This window comes from Callorhinus ursinus, unplaced genomic scaffold (genome assembly GCF_003265705.2).
Source record: "Callorhinus ursinus isolate GAN/ISIS: 27379988/994484 unplaced genomic scaffold, GSC_fseal_2.0 scaffold35, whole genome shotgun sequence".
NCBI classification, from domain to species: domain Eukaryota; kingdom Metazoa; phylum Chordata; class Mammalia; order Carnivora; family Otariidae; genus Callorhinus; species Callorhinus ursinus.
Window position 1 is genome coordinate 13,406,340 of NW_027397097.1, and position 15,215 is coordinate 13,421,554.

General features: G+C 36.3%; 1 protein-coding gene and 1 long non-coding RNA gene across 24 annotated transcripts in view; one reads left to right on the top strand and one right to left on the bottom strand.

The window, feature by feature from the left end:
* The window catches only part of DLG2 (discs large MAGUK scaffold protein 2), a 2,181,535-nt gene that overhangs the window by 669,898 nt on the left and 1,496,422 nt on the right, over positions 1 to 15,215 (bottom strand). The gene's annotated exons all lie outside the window — the stretch shown is intronic.
* The window catches only part of LOC141370474 (uncharacterized), a 52,743-nt gene that overhangs the window by 2,524 nt on the left and 35,004 nt on the right, over positions 1 to 15,215 (top strand). For both annotated transcript variants that reach the window (XR_012374527.1, XR_012374528.1), the window contains exons 2-3: positions 12,607 to 12,696; positions 13,336 to 13,412. This is a non-coding gene — a long non-coding RNA (uncharacterized lncRNA). The remainder of the gene's footprint in view (positions 1 to 12,606; positions 12,697 to 13,335; positions 13,413 to 15,215) is intronic.

Genomic DNA, 15,215 nt, shown 5'->3' on the forward strand with positions numbered 1-15,215 from the left:
GCCTTAGTTCTGGGCTCAGGGCAAATTTGGTGAAGACGTGCACCTTGCCAGCTGCCAGGTGCATGGCTGCCACCATGAGTCATACCAACCACGCAGCTCCAGCCACTGACATGCTCCATGCCCAGCCTCACATCCCTGGCTGCCTGGCTGCCACAGAGCTTTGGGGGTCTGGCATAGGACCAGTGGTACAATGTAAATTTTGCTAACACCACCGCCCTGCTTCCAAGTTCCCCCACAGGCACACTCCCTCAGAGTTGGCTTGCCTGGGTCCCACAGAGAGAAAGCACAGCCCACAACAGAGAGTCAGTGCAGACAACAGGACTGAAAGGACACGTGACTTATACACAACAGAAGAGCATAAGCAATACACATAAGATGTTCTCCTGAAGTACAAGGTTCTGGCGAACAGGGGACACTGCACTGCAGGGCACTCCAGGACCTCTTCTTCATAAAGCCACTACATTCCAAGAGCAAAAGACAAAGCTAACTTTCTTAACACAGAGAAACAGCCATGGAGAGGCAGACAAAATGAGACAGAGAAAGGTATCCCAAATGAGAGATTAGAACAAGGCCATGGCCAATGATCTAAGTGAAAGAGATATAAGTAACATGCCTGATAGAGAATTTAAAGAAACAATCATAAGGATACTCACTGGACTTGAGAAAAGAGTGTAAGACATGAGTGAGACCCTTAGCACAGAGATAAGGAATAACATAGCAGAGATAAAGGGTACAATAAATGCAAAGAGAAACGTGCTGGATGAAAAGAACAGTAGGATGGAAGAAGAGGAAGAAATTAGTGACCTAGAATATAGAGTAATAGAAAGTAATCAAGCTGAACAAAAGAGAGAAAAAGGAATTATGCAAAACAAGAAGAGACACAGCAAACTCATGACTCCATTAAATGTAATAGCATTTATATTGTAGGAGTTCCAGAAGAAGAGAGAGAAAAGGAGGCAGAAAATTTATTTGAAGAAATAGCTGAAAACTAATCTGGGGAAAGGAAACAGACATCCAGATCTACAAGGCACAGAGAACACTCACCAAAATCAACAAAAGCAGACCCACACCAAGACATATTGTATTTAAATTGGCAAAATATAGTGATAAATAAAAAACCTTAAAAGTAGCAAGACAATAGAAGTCCTTAATTTACAAGGGAAGATGCTTAAGGCTCACAGATTTTTCAACAGAAACTTTGCAAGCCAGCAGAGAATGGCATGAAGCATGATATATTCAGAGTGCTGAATAGGAAAAATCTGCAGGCAAGAATACCCTATCCAGCAAGGCTATCATTCAGAATAGAAGGAGGGATAAAGAGTTTCCCAAACAAAAACTAGAGTTATGAGAGCTCATGAACACTAAACCAGCTCTGCAAGAAATATTAAAAGAGGCTCTCTGAGTGGAAAAAAGAGACCAAAAGTGACAGTATAAAGGTAGGAAACACAAAAGCAGTAAAAAGGAATATTTCTGTAAAAAATTAGTCAAGGAATTCAACAAAAAAAGATGTAAAATATAATAACATATACCTAAAATGGGGGGAAGAGAGGAAAAAAGAATGGGTTCAAACTTAAATGACCATCAACTTAATAGAGATTGCTATATGCAGAAGAGGTTATATACAAACTTAATGGTAACCATATATCAAAAACCACTAATAAATATGCAAAAACTAAAAGAGAGAAATCCAAATATATCATTAAGCAAAATCAGCGAAAACATAAAAGACAGAAAGACAAGACAGAATCAGAGAAAATCTTCAAAACAACCACAAAACAAGTAATTAAATGGCAATAAATACATACCTATCAATAATTACTTTGAATTTAAACACTCCAATCAAAAGACATAGTGTGAAAGAATGGATTTTTAAAAAAGGCACCCAACTATATGCTCCCTACAAGAGACTCATTTTAGACCTAAAACCACCTAGAGATTGAAAGTGAGGAGATAGAAAGTTATCATGCAAATGGATGTCAAAAGAAAGCCAGATAGCAATACTTACAGAGGATAAAATTGACTTTATTTTTTATTTTATTTTACTTTATTTTTTTAAGATTTTATTTATTTATTTGACAGAGACAGAGACAGCCAGAGAGGGAACACAAGCAGGGGGAGTGGGAGAGGGAGAAGCAGGCTTCCCGCGGAGCAGGGAGCCCGATGCGGGGCTCGTTCCCAGGACCCTGGGATCATGACCTGAACCAAAGGCAGACGCTTAACGACTGAGCCACCCAGGTGCCCCTAAAATTGACTTTAAAACAAAGACTGTAATAAGAGATAAAGAAGGACACTATATAATAATAAAGGGGACAACCCAAAAAGAAGATTTAATTATTTTAAATATTTATGCACCCAACATAGGAGCACCTAAATACATAAAACAGTTAATAACAAACATAAAGGAACGAATTGATAATAACAGGTCATCTAAACAGAAAATCAATAAGGAAACAATGGTTTTGAATGATAAACTGAACAGATGGATTTAACAGATATATTCAGAACATTCCATCCTAAAACAGAATACACATTCTTTTCAAGGCACAGAGAACATTCTCTAGAATATTAGCCCATAAAACAAGCCTCAAGAAATTCAAAAAGATCAAAGTTATACCATGCATCTTTTCTGAGCACAATGTTATGAAAGTCAACCACAAGAAAAAAATTGGGAAAGACCACAAATACATGGATGTTAAATAACATGCTACTAAACAATGAATGGGTCAACCAGGAAAAAAGGGAAGAAATTTAAAAAGTACATGGAAACAAATGAAAATGAAAACACAATGATCCAAAACCTTTGGGATGCAGCAAAAGTAGTCCTAGGAGGGAAGCTTCTAGCAATATAGACCTACCTCAACAGGCAAGAAAAATCTCAAATAAATAACATAACCTTACACCTAAAGGAGCTACAAAAAGAACAAACAAAACCTAAAACCAGGCGAAGAAGGGAAATAATAAAATTAGAATAGAAATAGATAATATAGAGACTAAAAATATAATAGAACACATCAATGGAACCAGGAACTGGTTCTTGGAAAAACTCAATAAAATTGATAAACCTCTAGCCACACTTACTAAAGAAAGAGAGAGAGAGGACTCAAATAAATAAAGTCACAAATGAGAAAGGAGAAATAATCAACACCACAGAAATACAGACAATTATAAGAGAATATCATGTCAAATAATATGCCAATAAATTGGACAACCTAACAGAAATGGATAAATTCCTAGAAACATAGACCAAAACCGAAACAGGAAGAAACAGAAAATTTGAACAGACAGATAACCAGCAAAGACATTCAATCAGTAACCAAAAAACTCCCAACAAACAAAGTCCAGGGTCGTCTGCTTTCATAGGCGAATTCTACCAAACATTCAAAAGAAGAATTAATACCTATTCTTCTCAAACTACTCCAAAAAATAGAAGAGGAAGTTAAACTTCCAAATTCATTCTATGAGGCCAGCATTATCCTGATACTAAAACCAGATATAGATACCACTAAGAGAGAACTACAGGCCAATATCACTGATGAAAATAGATGCAAAAATCCCCAGTAAATACTAGCAAATTGAATTCAACAATACATTTAAAAAAATCATTCACCACAGTCAAATGGGATTTATTCATGGGTTAAAAAGTTGGTTCAATATTTGCAAATCAATCAACATGATACACCACATCAATAAGAGAAGGGATCAGAACAATATGACTGAGATGCCTGGGTGACTCAGTCAGTTAAACATTTGCTTTCGGCTCAGGTTATGATCTCAGGGTCCTGAGATCGAGCCCCACATTGGTCTCCCTGCTCACCTGAGAGTCTGCTTCTCCCTCTCCTTCTGAGCTTCAACCCTCCTCATGCTCACTCACTCTCTCTCTCTCAAATAAATAAATAAAATATTTAAAAAATATGACCACTTCAAAAGATACAGAAAAAGCATGTGACAAAGTTTAGCATCCATTCATGATAAAAACCCTCAACAAAGTAGATTTCTCAACATGATAAAGTCCATATATGAAAAACCCATCGCTAATACCATCTTCAATGGGAAAAAAAAACAAAAACAAAAACAGAGTTTTTCCCTTAAGGTCAAGAATAAGACAAGGATGTCCACTCTCACCACTTTTATTCAACATAGTACTGGAAGTCCTGGCCACAGCAGTCAGATAACAGAAATAAAAGGTATCCAAATAGGCAAAGAAGAAGTGAAACTTTTACTGTTTGCAGATAACATGATACTATATAAAGAAAACCAGAAAGAGTCTATCAAAAAACTGTTAGACTGATAAATAAATTCAATAAAGTTGCAGGAAACAAAATCAATGTACAGAAATCTGTAATTTCTATATTATTAATTATTCATTAATAATGAAGTGGCAGAAAGTGAAATTAAGAAAACAATCCCACTTACAATTGTACCAAAAATAATAAGATACTCAGGAATAAACCTAACCAAAGAGATGAAAGACCTGTACTCTGAAAACTATAAAACACTGATGAAAGAAATTGAAGATGACACAAAGAAATGGAAAGAGCCTGCATGCTCATGGATTAGAATAATATTGTTAAAACATCTATACTATCCAAAGTCATCTACAGATTTAATGCAATCTGTATCAAAATATCAACACAGAACTAGAACAAACAATTCTAAAATGTGTAAGGAACCACAAAAGACCCGGAATAGCGAAAGCAATCTTGAAAAAGAAAAGCAAAACTTGAGGCATAACAATTCTGGACTTCACATTATATTACCAAGGTAGAGACAAGTGAATGCAGAGAATCACAAGTAACCAGAGCAGGAATCTCCATAGGAACCAGAGTCAGGGTATGAAAACTTGAACTGTAATTGATGAATTGTGGAGGACAAGTCTGAGAATTAAAAACTCCAGAGGGGTTTAGTTTTTGGGGTCATACCAACACTTTTGTGAGTTTTACCTCCAGTAAATCTACTAGACTCACAGTGAAGATAGGAGAACAATTCTTCAAGCATCCAGCAGGGGTAGGGGCAAAAGAACATTTGAAACATGCCAGAGTATTCTGTTCTAGATAAGGCCTGCCCTGAGAAGACACCATTTTACTAGAGCCTAACTGACATGGGGAAAGGAAGTATGAACTCCAGCATCTCTCTAGACATTCTGGACCACCTAAAGGGGGAAAAACTGAGAAGTACAGGTGACATTTATAGTCTAGAATCACAAGCTCACTAGAAGTTTAAACCAAATCATAGAAGTATAGATCATTACCCTTCCTCTGACACCTAAAAGCTTATTTACTGCAGTTCCTTTTACCTAGTACATCATGTCCATCTTAACAAAAACTTACAAAGCGTAATAAAAGAAAAAACACACAATTCGAAGACACTGGACAAGTAAAATAGCCAGAGCCAGATATGGCAGGAATGTTGGTATATCAGACCAGGAGTTCTTAAAAAATTAATATCCTAAGAGGTTTAATGGGAAAAGTAGACAACATTCAAGAACAGATGGATAATTTAAGTAGGAGGATGGAAATTCTAGAAAAGAACTAAAAAGGAATGCTAGACATAAAAACATTGTAACAGAAATAAAGAATGTCTTTAGTGGTGTCATTAGCAGCTTGGGGATGACTGAGGAAAGAATGTCTGAATTTGAGGATATGGTAATAGGAACTTCTAAAACAGAAAGCCAAAAACAAAACCAAAAAACAAACAAAAAAAATAAACAACAACAAAGAAAAAAAAACCCTCAAAATATCCAAAAATAGAGATACGTACAAAAGATGTAACATACTTATAATGGGAACACCAGAAGGAGAAGAAACAGGAAAAAGAACAAAAGCAGTAAATAAAGCAATAAGGCTGAGGATGTCCCCAAATTAATGTCAGACATCAAGCCTCAGATCCAGGAAGCTCTGCAAAAACCAAGAAGGTTAACTGCCAAAGAAAACCTACATCTGGGCATATCATATACAAACTTCAGAATTACAAGGAAAAGAAAAAAAAATTGAAAAAAGCCGGGGGGGGGAGTACCTTCCCTATAGAAAAGACCAGAATTACATTCAACTTCTCAGAAAAGATGCAAACAAGAAGGAAATGGAGTGAAATGTTTTAAATGTAAGAGAAAACAAAAACACAGAATTCTGTACTCCGAGGAATTACCCTTCAAAAGTGGAGGAGAAACACTTTCTCAGACAAAAAAGAAAAATTGAAGAAATGTATTGCCAGCAGACATGCCTTGCAAGAAATGTTAAAAGAAGTTCTTCAGAGAGAGAGAAAAAAATGATAAAGGTTAGAATAACGGACCTACAAAGAGAAAGCAAAAACATCAGAGAATGAATAAGTAAAACAAAAAAAAATTTTTCTTATTCTTAATTGATTTAACAAATAACAGGTTTTTTAAAATAGTATTACCAACAATATATTTGATCATATATATATTTATAGATAGATATGTCGGTAAGGACATAGCTGAACTCAACAGCACCATTAATCAACTGGATACAGTTAACATCTATACAGTACTTCATCCAAAAATAGCAGATTACACATTCTTCCCAAGCTCACATAAAACATTTACCAAGATAGACCACATTATGGGTCATAAACCACACCTTAACAAGTTTATAAAGTAGAAATTATACAATGATGTTCTCAGACCACAATGGAATTAAACTAGAAATCAGTAACAGAGAGTTGGAAAACCCTCCAAATTTAACTTGAACATTAAATAGCACCCTTCTCAATAACACATGAGGAAATCTCAAGAGAAATTTTAAAATACTTTTAACTAAATGGAAATGAAAATACAACTTAATAAAATTTGTGGGAGGTAGTGAAAGGGGGGCTTAAAGGGAAATCTATATCACTGAATGCATACATAAGAAAAAAGACCTAAAATGAATAATCTAGGAGAATGTAGGAGGCCACAGGGAGAGTGCAGTGTGAGCTGTAACAGGGTGCTGCTAGGGTCCCTAAGCCCAACGCAGTGAAGTAGTTAGGAGAGCACCATTTCCTCTGCCTGTCTGTTTCTGCACATTGCTGAACACAGTCAGAAACCTGAGGACAAGGGAGCCTGTTGCCCTCACTATACAGATCATCAGCCTTCCCGGCCAAGAGCAGAAAGTCAATTTAGGAAAGGAGTGGAACAGAAAAAAGATACCAGCACAGTAGGCTAAGGCAAAGAACTGTGATGGTATCTGCCCGCTCATTCCAACGTATCACCCAAAGATGGGGAAGGCCTCTCGCCTTGAGACCCTTTGGAGGTGTCCCCTTGCACCTCCTTCCTTCCTGATCCCATTCACCTCCTGGTTCCTCTCCTAACCCTTCTTCACGCCATCATTTTCCAGCATCTCTCCCCAGCTCCCTGAGACTCCCCACCCTCCCTGACCTAGAAGGGTCCAGGCCCTTGGCACCCTTAGTCACACAAACGCTGCCCTCAGGCAGTAGCGCGTGAGACTAAAGCAGACTACAGGCGGGCTAGATCAGGCTGCAGCAGTTTTCCACCCTCAGCAGAATTTGAGCTTACCTTTTTGTACCTTTAGACATGTAAAAAGATAGCTTTTTACATATCTAAATTGTGACAGGGAAAAATGTTACACACATAAAAAATCAGTGATGTTTAAAGAGTGCTGTCAGCTCATTTAATAATAATAAAAAAATCCTCTAAGATAGCTATTACTATCTTTATTTCAAGCACCTGGATCAGAATCACAGCCATTTTGCAGCAAAGTCAGAACTTGGACCAGGGCCAGTGACTTCACTTCCAGGCCCCATGCTCTTAACCATTACAATTAGTATTCTAATTGTCATTCATCTCTGAACATCTGCATTGATTTTGCCTTTCAGTGCTCTAGGAGGGATATTTTTAAAAAATTTATAAATGGCTCAAAATTTTTCAGTAACCTTTTGCTACTAAGTTTTAGTTTTATTACACTGTGTTCAGAAAATCTGACTAAATGGTTCTACTTTCAGGAATTTATTATGGTTTACTTTAAAGCCTAATGTTGGGGTCACTTTTTGTATTTGTTCCCTAGAAATTTGAAAATAAAGTTACCAAGTTTAAATGGTCTTAACACAAATTAAAAGGCACATATTGTTTGGGTGCCTGGGTGGTTCAGTAGGTTGAGCTCTGGCTCAGGTCATGGTCTCAGGGCCTGAGATGGAACCCCACTTGAGGCTCTGTGCTCAGTGTGAAATCTGCTTGGGATTTTCTCTCTCACTCTCTCTCTCTCTACCTGCCCCTCCCCTGCTCATGTGCATGCTCTCTCTCTGAAATAAATAAATAAATCTTTAAAAAAATTAAAAGGCAGATATTGTCAGACCAGATAAAAAGAAAGATCCAACTATATCTTGTCAACTATTACGCTGCCCATTTTTAATGTAATGAAACAGGTTGATTAGAAGTTAAAGGATGGAGTGGTAGTAAACATTTCTATAGTGCTTATTCTGTGTCAAGAAATGTTCTGAGTCCTTTATATGTATGAGCTCACTTATCTTCACAACCATTGTATGTACTATTACTATCCCCATTTTACAGAAAAGAAAATTGAGTCAAGTAACTTATCCAAGGTCACACATTGTTCATGTGAAGTTTGTATTTTTATGTTTACAGAGCATTCAGTTACCAGGGACTTAATGTAAATAATGTTGCAATGAATAAAGCAAAAAGTATACATTTTTTGCATATATGTATAAATTTTGTCATGTATTTCCATACTACTCGATATACATAACCAAGTTTTATGCCGATAAAGTTAAAATTCTATGAGATAGAAAAGCAAAAGGGCGGGGCGCCTGGGTGGCTCAGTCGTCTGCCTTGGGCTCAGGTCCTGGTCCCAGGGTCTTGGGATCGAGCCCCACATCGGGCTCCCTGCTCCGCAGGAGGCCTGCTTCTCCCTCTCTCACTCCCCCTGCTTGTGTTTCTTCTCTCCCCGTGTCTCTCTCTCTGTCAAATAAATAAATAAAATCTTAAAAAAAATAGAAAAACGAAAGGGCATTTTGCTTTGTAAAACAGTAGTCTTCTAAGTTGCTGAAACAAGGAAAAAAGGGTAGAAATTAGATGAATTGACTAATTAAAAGAAAGCTATAATAATGATATTAATATTAGACAAAGTAGATTTCAGAGGAAGGAATTTTACCAGAGACAGATGATGAGTTGACAATATAAGGATTATCAATGCTTATGCTCCAGATAAAAAGGTTCAAAGTACATGAAGAAGAACTGATTATCAGGAGAAACAGACAAATCCACAAATGTAGGTGAAGATTTCAACATCTCTCTCTCAGTATTTGATAGAATAAGTACACAGATAGTAAGGCTTTAAAGCCCTTGAACAATACTATCAATCAACTTTATCTAATTGGCAATTATGGAACATTCTACCCAGTAACAACAGAACACACAGTCTTTTCAAGGGTACCCAGAATGTTTACCAAGATAGAGGCACATTCTGGGTCATAAAACAATTCTCAGTAAATGTAAGAAAGGACTGAAGTCATACAAAGTACATTCTCTGTCCACACAGAATGAAAGTGGGAATCAATAACAGAAAAAAAAAGAAATAATCTAAGCCTTCACCCTAGGAAACGAGAAAAAGAAGAGCTTATTATGTCCAAAGTAAGCAGAAGCAAAGAAATAAGAAAAAAATAGAGCAGAAATCAGTAAAATTGAAAAAAAAGGAAATCAATAGAGAAAATCAATAAGACCAAAAGATAATTCTTTGAAAATATCAATAAAATTGATGTCTCTACCCAGGTAAAATAGGAGGAAGAGAGAGTTGATATAAGTTACTAATATCAGACAGGAAAGATGGGACATCACTATGGATCCCATGGACATTAAAAGGATAATAAAGGAATAGTATGAACAACTCTATGCTCCTATCAAATTTAATAACCTAGATGAAATGGACCATTTCCTTGAGAGGCACAATCAGCTAAAACTCACAAAAGAGGAAAGAGACAATCTGAATACACATATTTCTATTAAATAAATTGAATCATTAATTAATAACCTTCTAAAATAGAAAACACCAGATTCAGATGGGTTTACTAGTGAATTCTACCAAACATTTGAGGAAGAAGTTAAACCAATTCTCTCTAGGATCTCTTCCAAAACTTGGAAGGGGAGAAAACACTTCTTTATTCTACAAGGCCAAAATTACCCTAATACCAAACCAGACAAAGAAATTAGAAAAAAAGAACTATAGGCCAACAGCTCTCATAAATATGGATGTAAAAATACTCAAATATTATTTATATCTTCATCACTGTCCTCTGCATTCATTATAATTATACTATATTTTAATTGTTTATTTGTATTTTCCTATTCCATTGGATTTCAAGCTCTCCAAAGGCAGGAATCATATCTTACTCATCCTCCTATATGACTATCTACCATAGTATCTGGTACATAGTAGATTTTCAATAAATATATGTTATATTGAACTTTGTCAGACCCAAAACTTCCAGGTTAGGAGAAATCCTAGGGGTCCTCAAAACCAATTTGAGAAGCTCATAAAGTTCTACATATTAAGTAAATGAATATTTGCTGCCTAGGGACACTATTCCTACCTACATCTTCAGAGTTATAGGCTACAAATAAAATAAAAATGATAGAGAATGGATTTCATAAATTCTATTTATGTAATCAATTTGTCAATATCATCAGCTTCAATAAAATAGCAATGTTATGCTAAGCATTGTGGTAAGGCTGGAAAACTATTTTTGAAGCAAAAATAAGCTTAAGTAAGTGAATGGTAGATAAAAGTTACCTGCTAGTAGCATAAATGTAAGTATGAATAGTAATTATTGATAAATATCTTTCGAAAAAGATTAAGTACCACTCTGTTGTTCATTTCAACTTGTTTTTATCCTTGTAATGAGAGTGTATTAGGTGAGTGCTATGGACATTCATTAACTTCATTTGACACTGATGTTTAAAGATTTTGCTAAAGCTATCCTTGGGGATATATATGTGTGTATACGTATGTGCACATATATACATATACACATATATAAATTATATATGTATATATATTCATATATATATTCATCTTAAGATGTAAATGTTTTCATTTGAATAAAATGATAAAATGATAGCACTCTTTCTTACTAAAAATTGGTAAGAACACACCTTGAGATATCACTGTGATCATGTGCTTGTTAGAATGGCCAACACCAAAAAGATGAATGATAACAAATGCTGACCTGGATGAGGAAAAAAGGCCCTTATGCACTGTTGGTGGGACTGTAAACTACATCCACTATGAAAAATAGAATGGAGGATCCTCAAAAAATTAAAAATAGAACCCACCCTATGATCCAGTAATTTCACTTCTGGAAATATATCCAAAGGTAACAAAATCACTGACTGGAGGAGATATCTGCACCCCATGTTCACAGCAGCATGATTTACAATAGCCAAGACATGGAAACAACCTAAGTGTCCACTGATGGATGAATGGATAAAGAAGTTATGGTGTGTGTGTGTGTGTGTGTGTGTGTGTGTGTGTGTGTGTGTGTGTGATGGAACACTATTCAGCCATTTTTGACAACATGGCTGGACTTTAAAGGCTTTATGCTAAGTGAAATAAGTCAGACAAATACTGTTTGATCTCACTTATTTGTGGAACAACAACAAAAATCTACTCACAGACAAAGAAATTAGACTTGGGGTTTCCAGAGGCAGGGGTTGAGGAGGGTGAATTGGAGAAAGATGGTTAAAAGGTACAAACTTCCAGTTATAAGACAAGTAAGTACTGGTGATACAATGTTCAACATGCTGACTACAGCTAACACTGCTATGTGATATACAGGGAAGTTAAGAGAATAGATCCCAAGAGCTCTCTTCACAATAAGAAACTTTTTTGGGGTGCCTGGGTGGCTCAGTCATTAAGCGTCTGCCTTCGGCTCAGGTCATGATCCCAGGGTCCTGGGATCGAGCCCCGCATCGGGCTCCCTGCTCAGCGGGAAGCCTGCTTCTCCCTCTCCCACTCCCCCTGCTTGTGTTCCCTCTCTCGCTGTGTCAAATAAATAAATAAAATCTTTAAAAAAAAGCTTTTTCCCCCTTTTATCCTCTTCTTTTTCCTTTTCTTTTTATATCTATATGAGAAGATGGATGTTAGCTAAATCTATTGTGCTCATCATGTCACAATATATGTAAATCAAACCATCATGCTGTCTGCCTTAATCTTAAACAGTGATGTATGCCAATTATTTCTCAATAAAACTGGTAAAAAAGTAAAAAAAAAATGGTAAGAACAGAGTTAGTGTATCCTTATTATATTCATTATCTTTATAAAACTTTGCCAGATATCCGGGCTTATGAAAGAAGTCAGATAAAATGCAGTTCCCATTTTCAAAGCATACATTCAGTTTCAAAGGCCACTTGAGGGTGGTTTGTCAATTTTCTTTGAAATCACAGGGCTTATGAAGATTCAGAGGCAGTATACTTGTATGGATCTTATCCCTTGTCAACACAAGGAATGAAAGAAGCCTCCCTCTTGTTTGAGCTATGAATCTGACCAAGGACTATTTCACCCAATTGCTGTTTTGGAATTTGGGCATTTTAAAGCCAAAGGAGAAAATGCATTCTAAACTAACAAGGACCAATTTTTTTTCTAGGTCTAGCCTTAAGGGAATTTTTCCCTTGTTGTTGCTAAGTATTCCGGGTATTGTCATCAGCAGAAGTTACCCAAATGAGCATTATTCCAGGTAAAAAGAATGGTGACTGCTTTATACCTCTTGTCTGTTAGAGTCAATGAAGAGCATCTCTTTAGAGGGTTCATGGTAAAGGCCTTCAAACTACTTAAACTATGACTTGATAGAATAATAATATTCCCCTCATAATATATATGACTGCTTTAAACACAGGATTAAAAAACAGAAAGTATTCAACATAAGGTAAATTGCCTTGGCAACGTGGCATGTGTTCTTTAGAATAAATCTTTAGAAAGACTCTGAAATGTAACCGCTACTGCCTAAAATCTTTGCAGAATGCCCACAGCGTTCAGCTTTCCCAATATCAAATAGGATACAATTACTGTTGCTGGTTTCCAGTCAACATTCAAAGTCATTTTAAATGCAGATACCTATAAACTTGCCAGTATCCAAATATGCAAGCGGTCTTGTGAAAACATTTTTGACCAAGGATTCAGTTACTAGAGCTGGAAAATCGTTTTGGGATCTTGAGGGAGCCACTTACACATAAAGCAGTTACATGCTTTATGTATATATGTTTATATGATGGTGTATACAGGGAAAACCATTTGAATTATAAATATGTTTGTGCACTTAAAATCTGAATTTTAGAAAACTGACAATTTACAATTATTTTTAACCCTTCAATTACAGATATATTTTAAGATATAAATCACTAGACTTCATAATAGTATCTCAAGACGCTCTCTTATACATTATCTTACTATGAGGTAAGTAATGGTTTTATCCCTGTTTTAAATATGCAAAAACTGCAGCGCGCACCTGGGTGGCTCAGTTGGTAAAGCGTCTGCCTTCAGCTCAAGGTCATGATCCTGGGGTCCTGGGATTGAGCCCTGACTTGAGACCTGCTGTGGGCTCCCTGCTCAGCAGGGAGTCTGCTTCTCTCTCTCCCTCTGCCCCTACTCATGCTCTCTTTTGTTCTCTCTGTTTCTCTCTCTCTCTCAAATAAATAAATAAAATATTTAAAAAATATGAAGAAACTGAAGCTTAGAGAGATTAATTGCCTTGTCCAAGTTTAGCTAACAAGTTACTGAGTTGAGATTAGCACTCATATTTTTTGACTCTTGGTTCAGGACTCCTCTTGTGAACCTGGGAACTTCAAGGAATTTTCACAAGCTTTGCAAGAAAGTATTTTCCCACTGAGCTAATACTGGAATAAAAAATTCAAACAAGAATCATTCCTTATAAAAACTGTCTTCAAAATTGCAACCCCAAAGCCACAGCTCTCTCAAAATACTCCCTTCTGCTCCTCCTACTTTCCAGCAGAAAAGTGTTGGCAAAAAGTCGTTTTTTTTTTTTTTGCTAAAAAACACTCTTAAAGGAGCAGCCCACTAAGCCAAAAAGTAGTGGTTATTGGGGGGGGGCAGTCTGTAAAAAGCCTTCTGTATGCCTGCAATAATCATCCATAGTGCCTTTCTTGAAAGATTTTTGAAGTGTCACTGAATTATCTGCTTCACTAGGTTCAAAGTTGAACCAAGGAGTTGTAAGGTGTGCAATGAAGCCTATTAACTAATACAATTTATCCATTCATTTATTCATATATGTCTTGGGTGCCTACCACGTTCTAGAATTGTGCAATACTATAGGTTCGAAGAGGGTCAATGCTAATGTTAGGACCAGTGAATAGTCAATGCTAACGTAAGTTCTAAGAATCTTGGAGACAAGTGTGAAAACAGGCAGCAGAGTAAGGTGTCATGACAAAGGTGAAAAGATAGTGCCGTGGGAGTACATAGAAGACACACATAACTCTGACTGGAGGAGGTATCCAGGAAAACATTTTGCAGCTGTAGTAATGCTTAAATAGCCTTGAAAGATGAACAGGCAATAAAATAATGAATAAAGGAGAGGGAAGGATACTCTAGAGGTCTAGATAAGTGGCTCAACATACATAAAGATAAAGACACAAAGAGAAAGCATCCCCAGATGACAAGGAGTTTACCATGATTAGAAAATGTCACAAAGTTTAAATTTGTAGTTTCTAAATGATATCTGATTTATATACCCTACTGTTACGCAGTTGGATTTGAAACCAAAAGCCAACTCACATCATGCGTGTAAGGCATGTAATTTTGCTGAAATAATTCAGGTTGTAAATTTTTAGACATTGTCCTCTAATGTTGCTAGAACCTGAAAGTTCTTTCAGAAAAGAAAATTGGCTAGTATATTTAAATGGAATAGCAATTGCCTGGGTTTCTTTTAGAGGCCCACAAGGGATTCCCTATTGGGAGATTTGCCATGCTCTGCAACATTCTGGGACTGAAAGGAAGGGACAGTTAAGTGGCCTTTCTTCCCACTCAGACATTTCTTCAAAATGGCTTCCTTCCTCTTCCCTCAATTGCTTGTAAGTTGGTAAATTTCTTGTAAAATTTCAGACAAGTAGGAAATAGCTGTATACTACAAAAAATAGTTGGAGACACTGGTTTATTAAGAGAGAAATAGAAAAATCAATGGACAATTAGTACTGTGTTACTAGGATAATGTTCATTAAATATGTACTGAGTAGTCTTTGATAT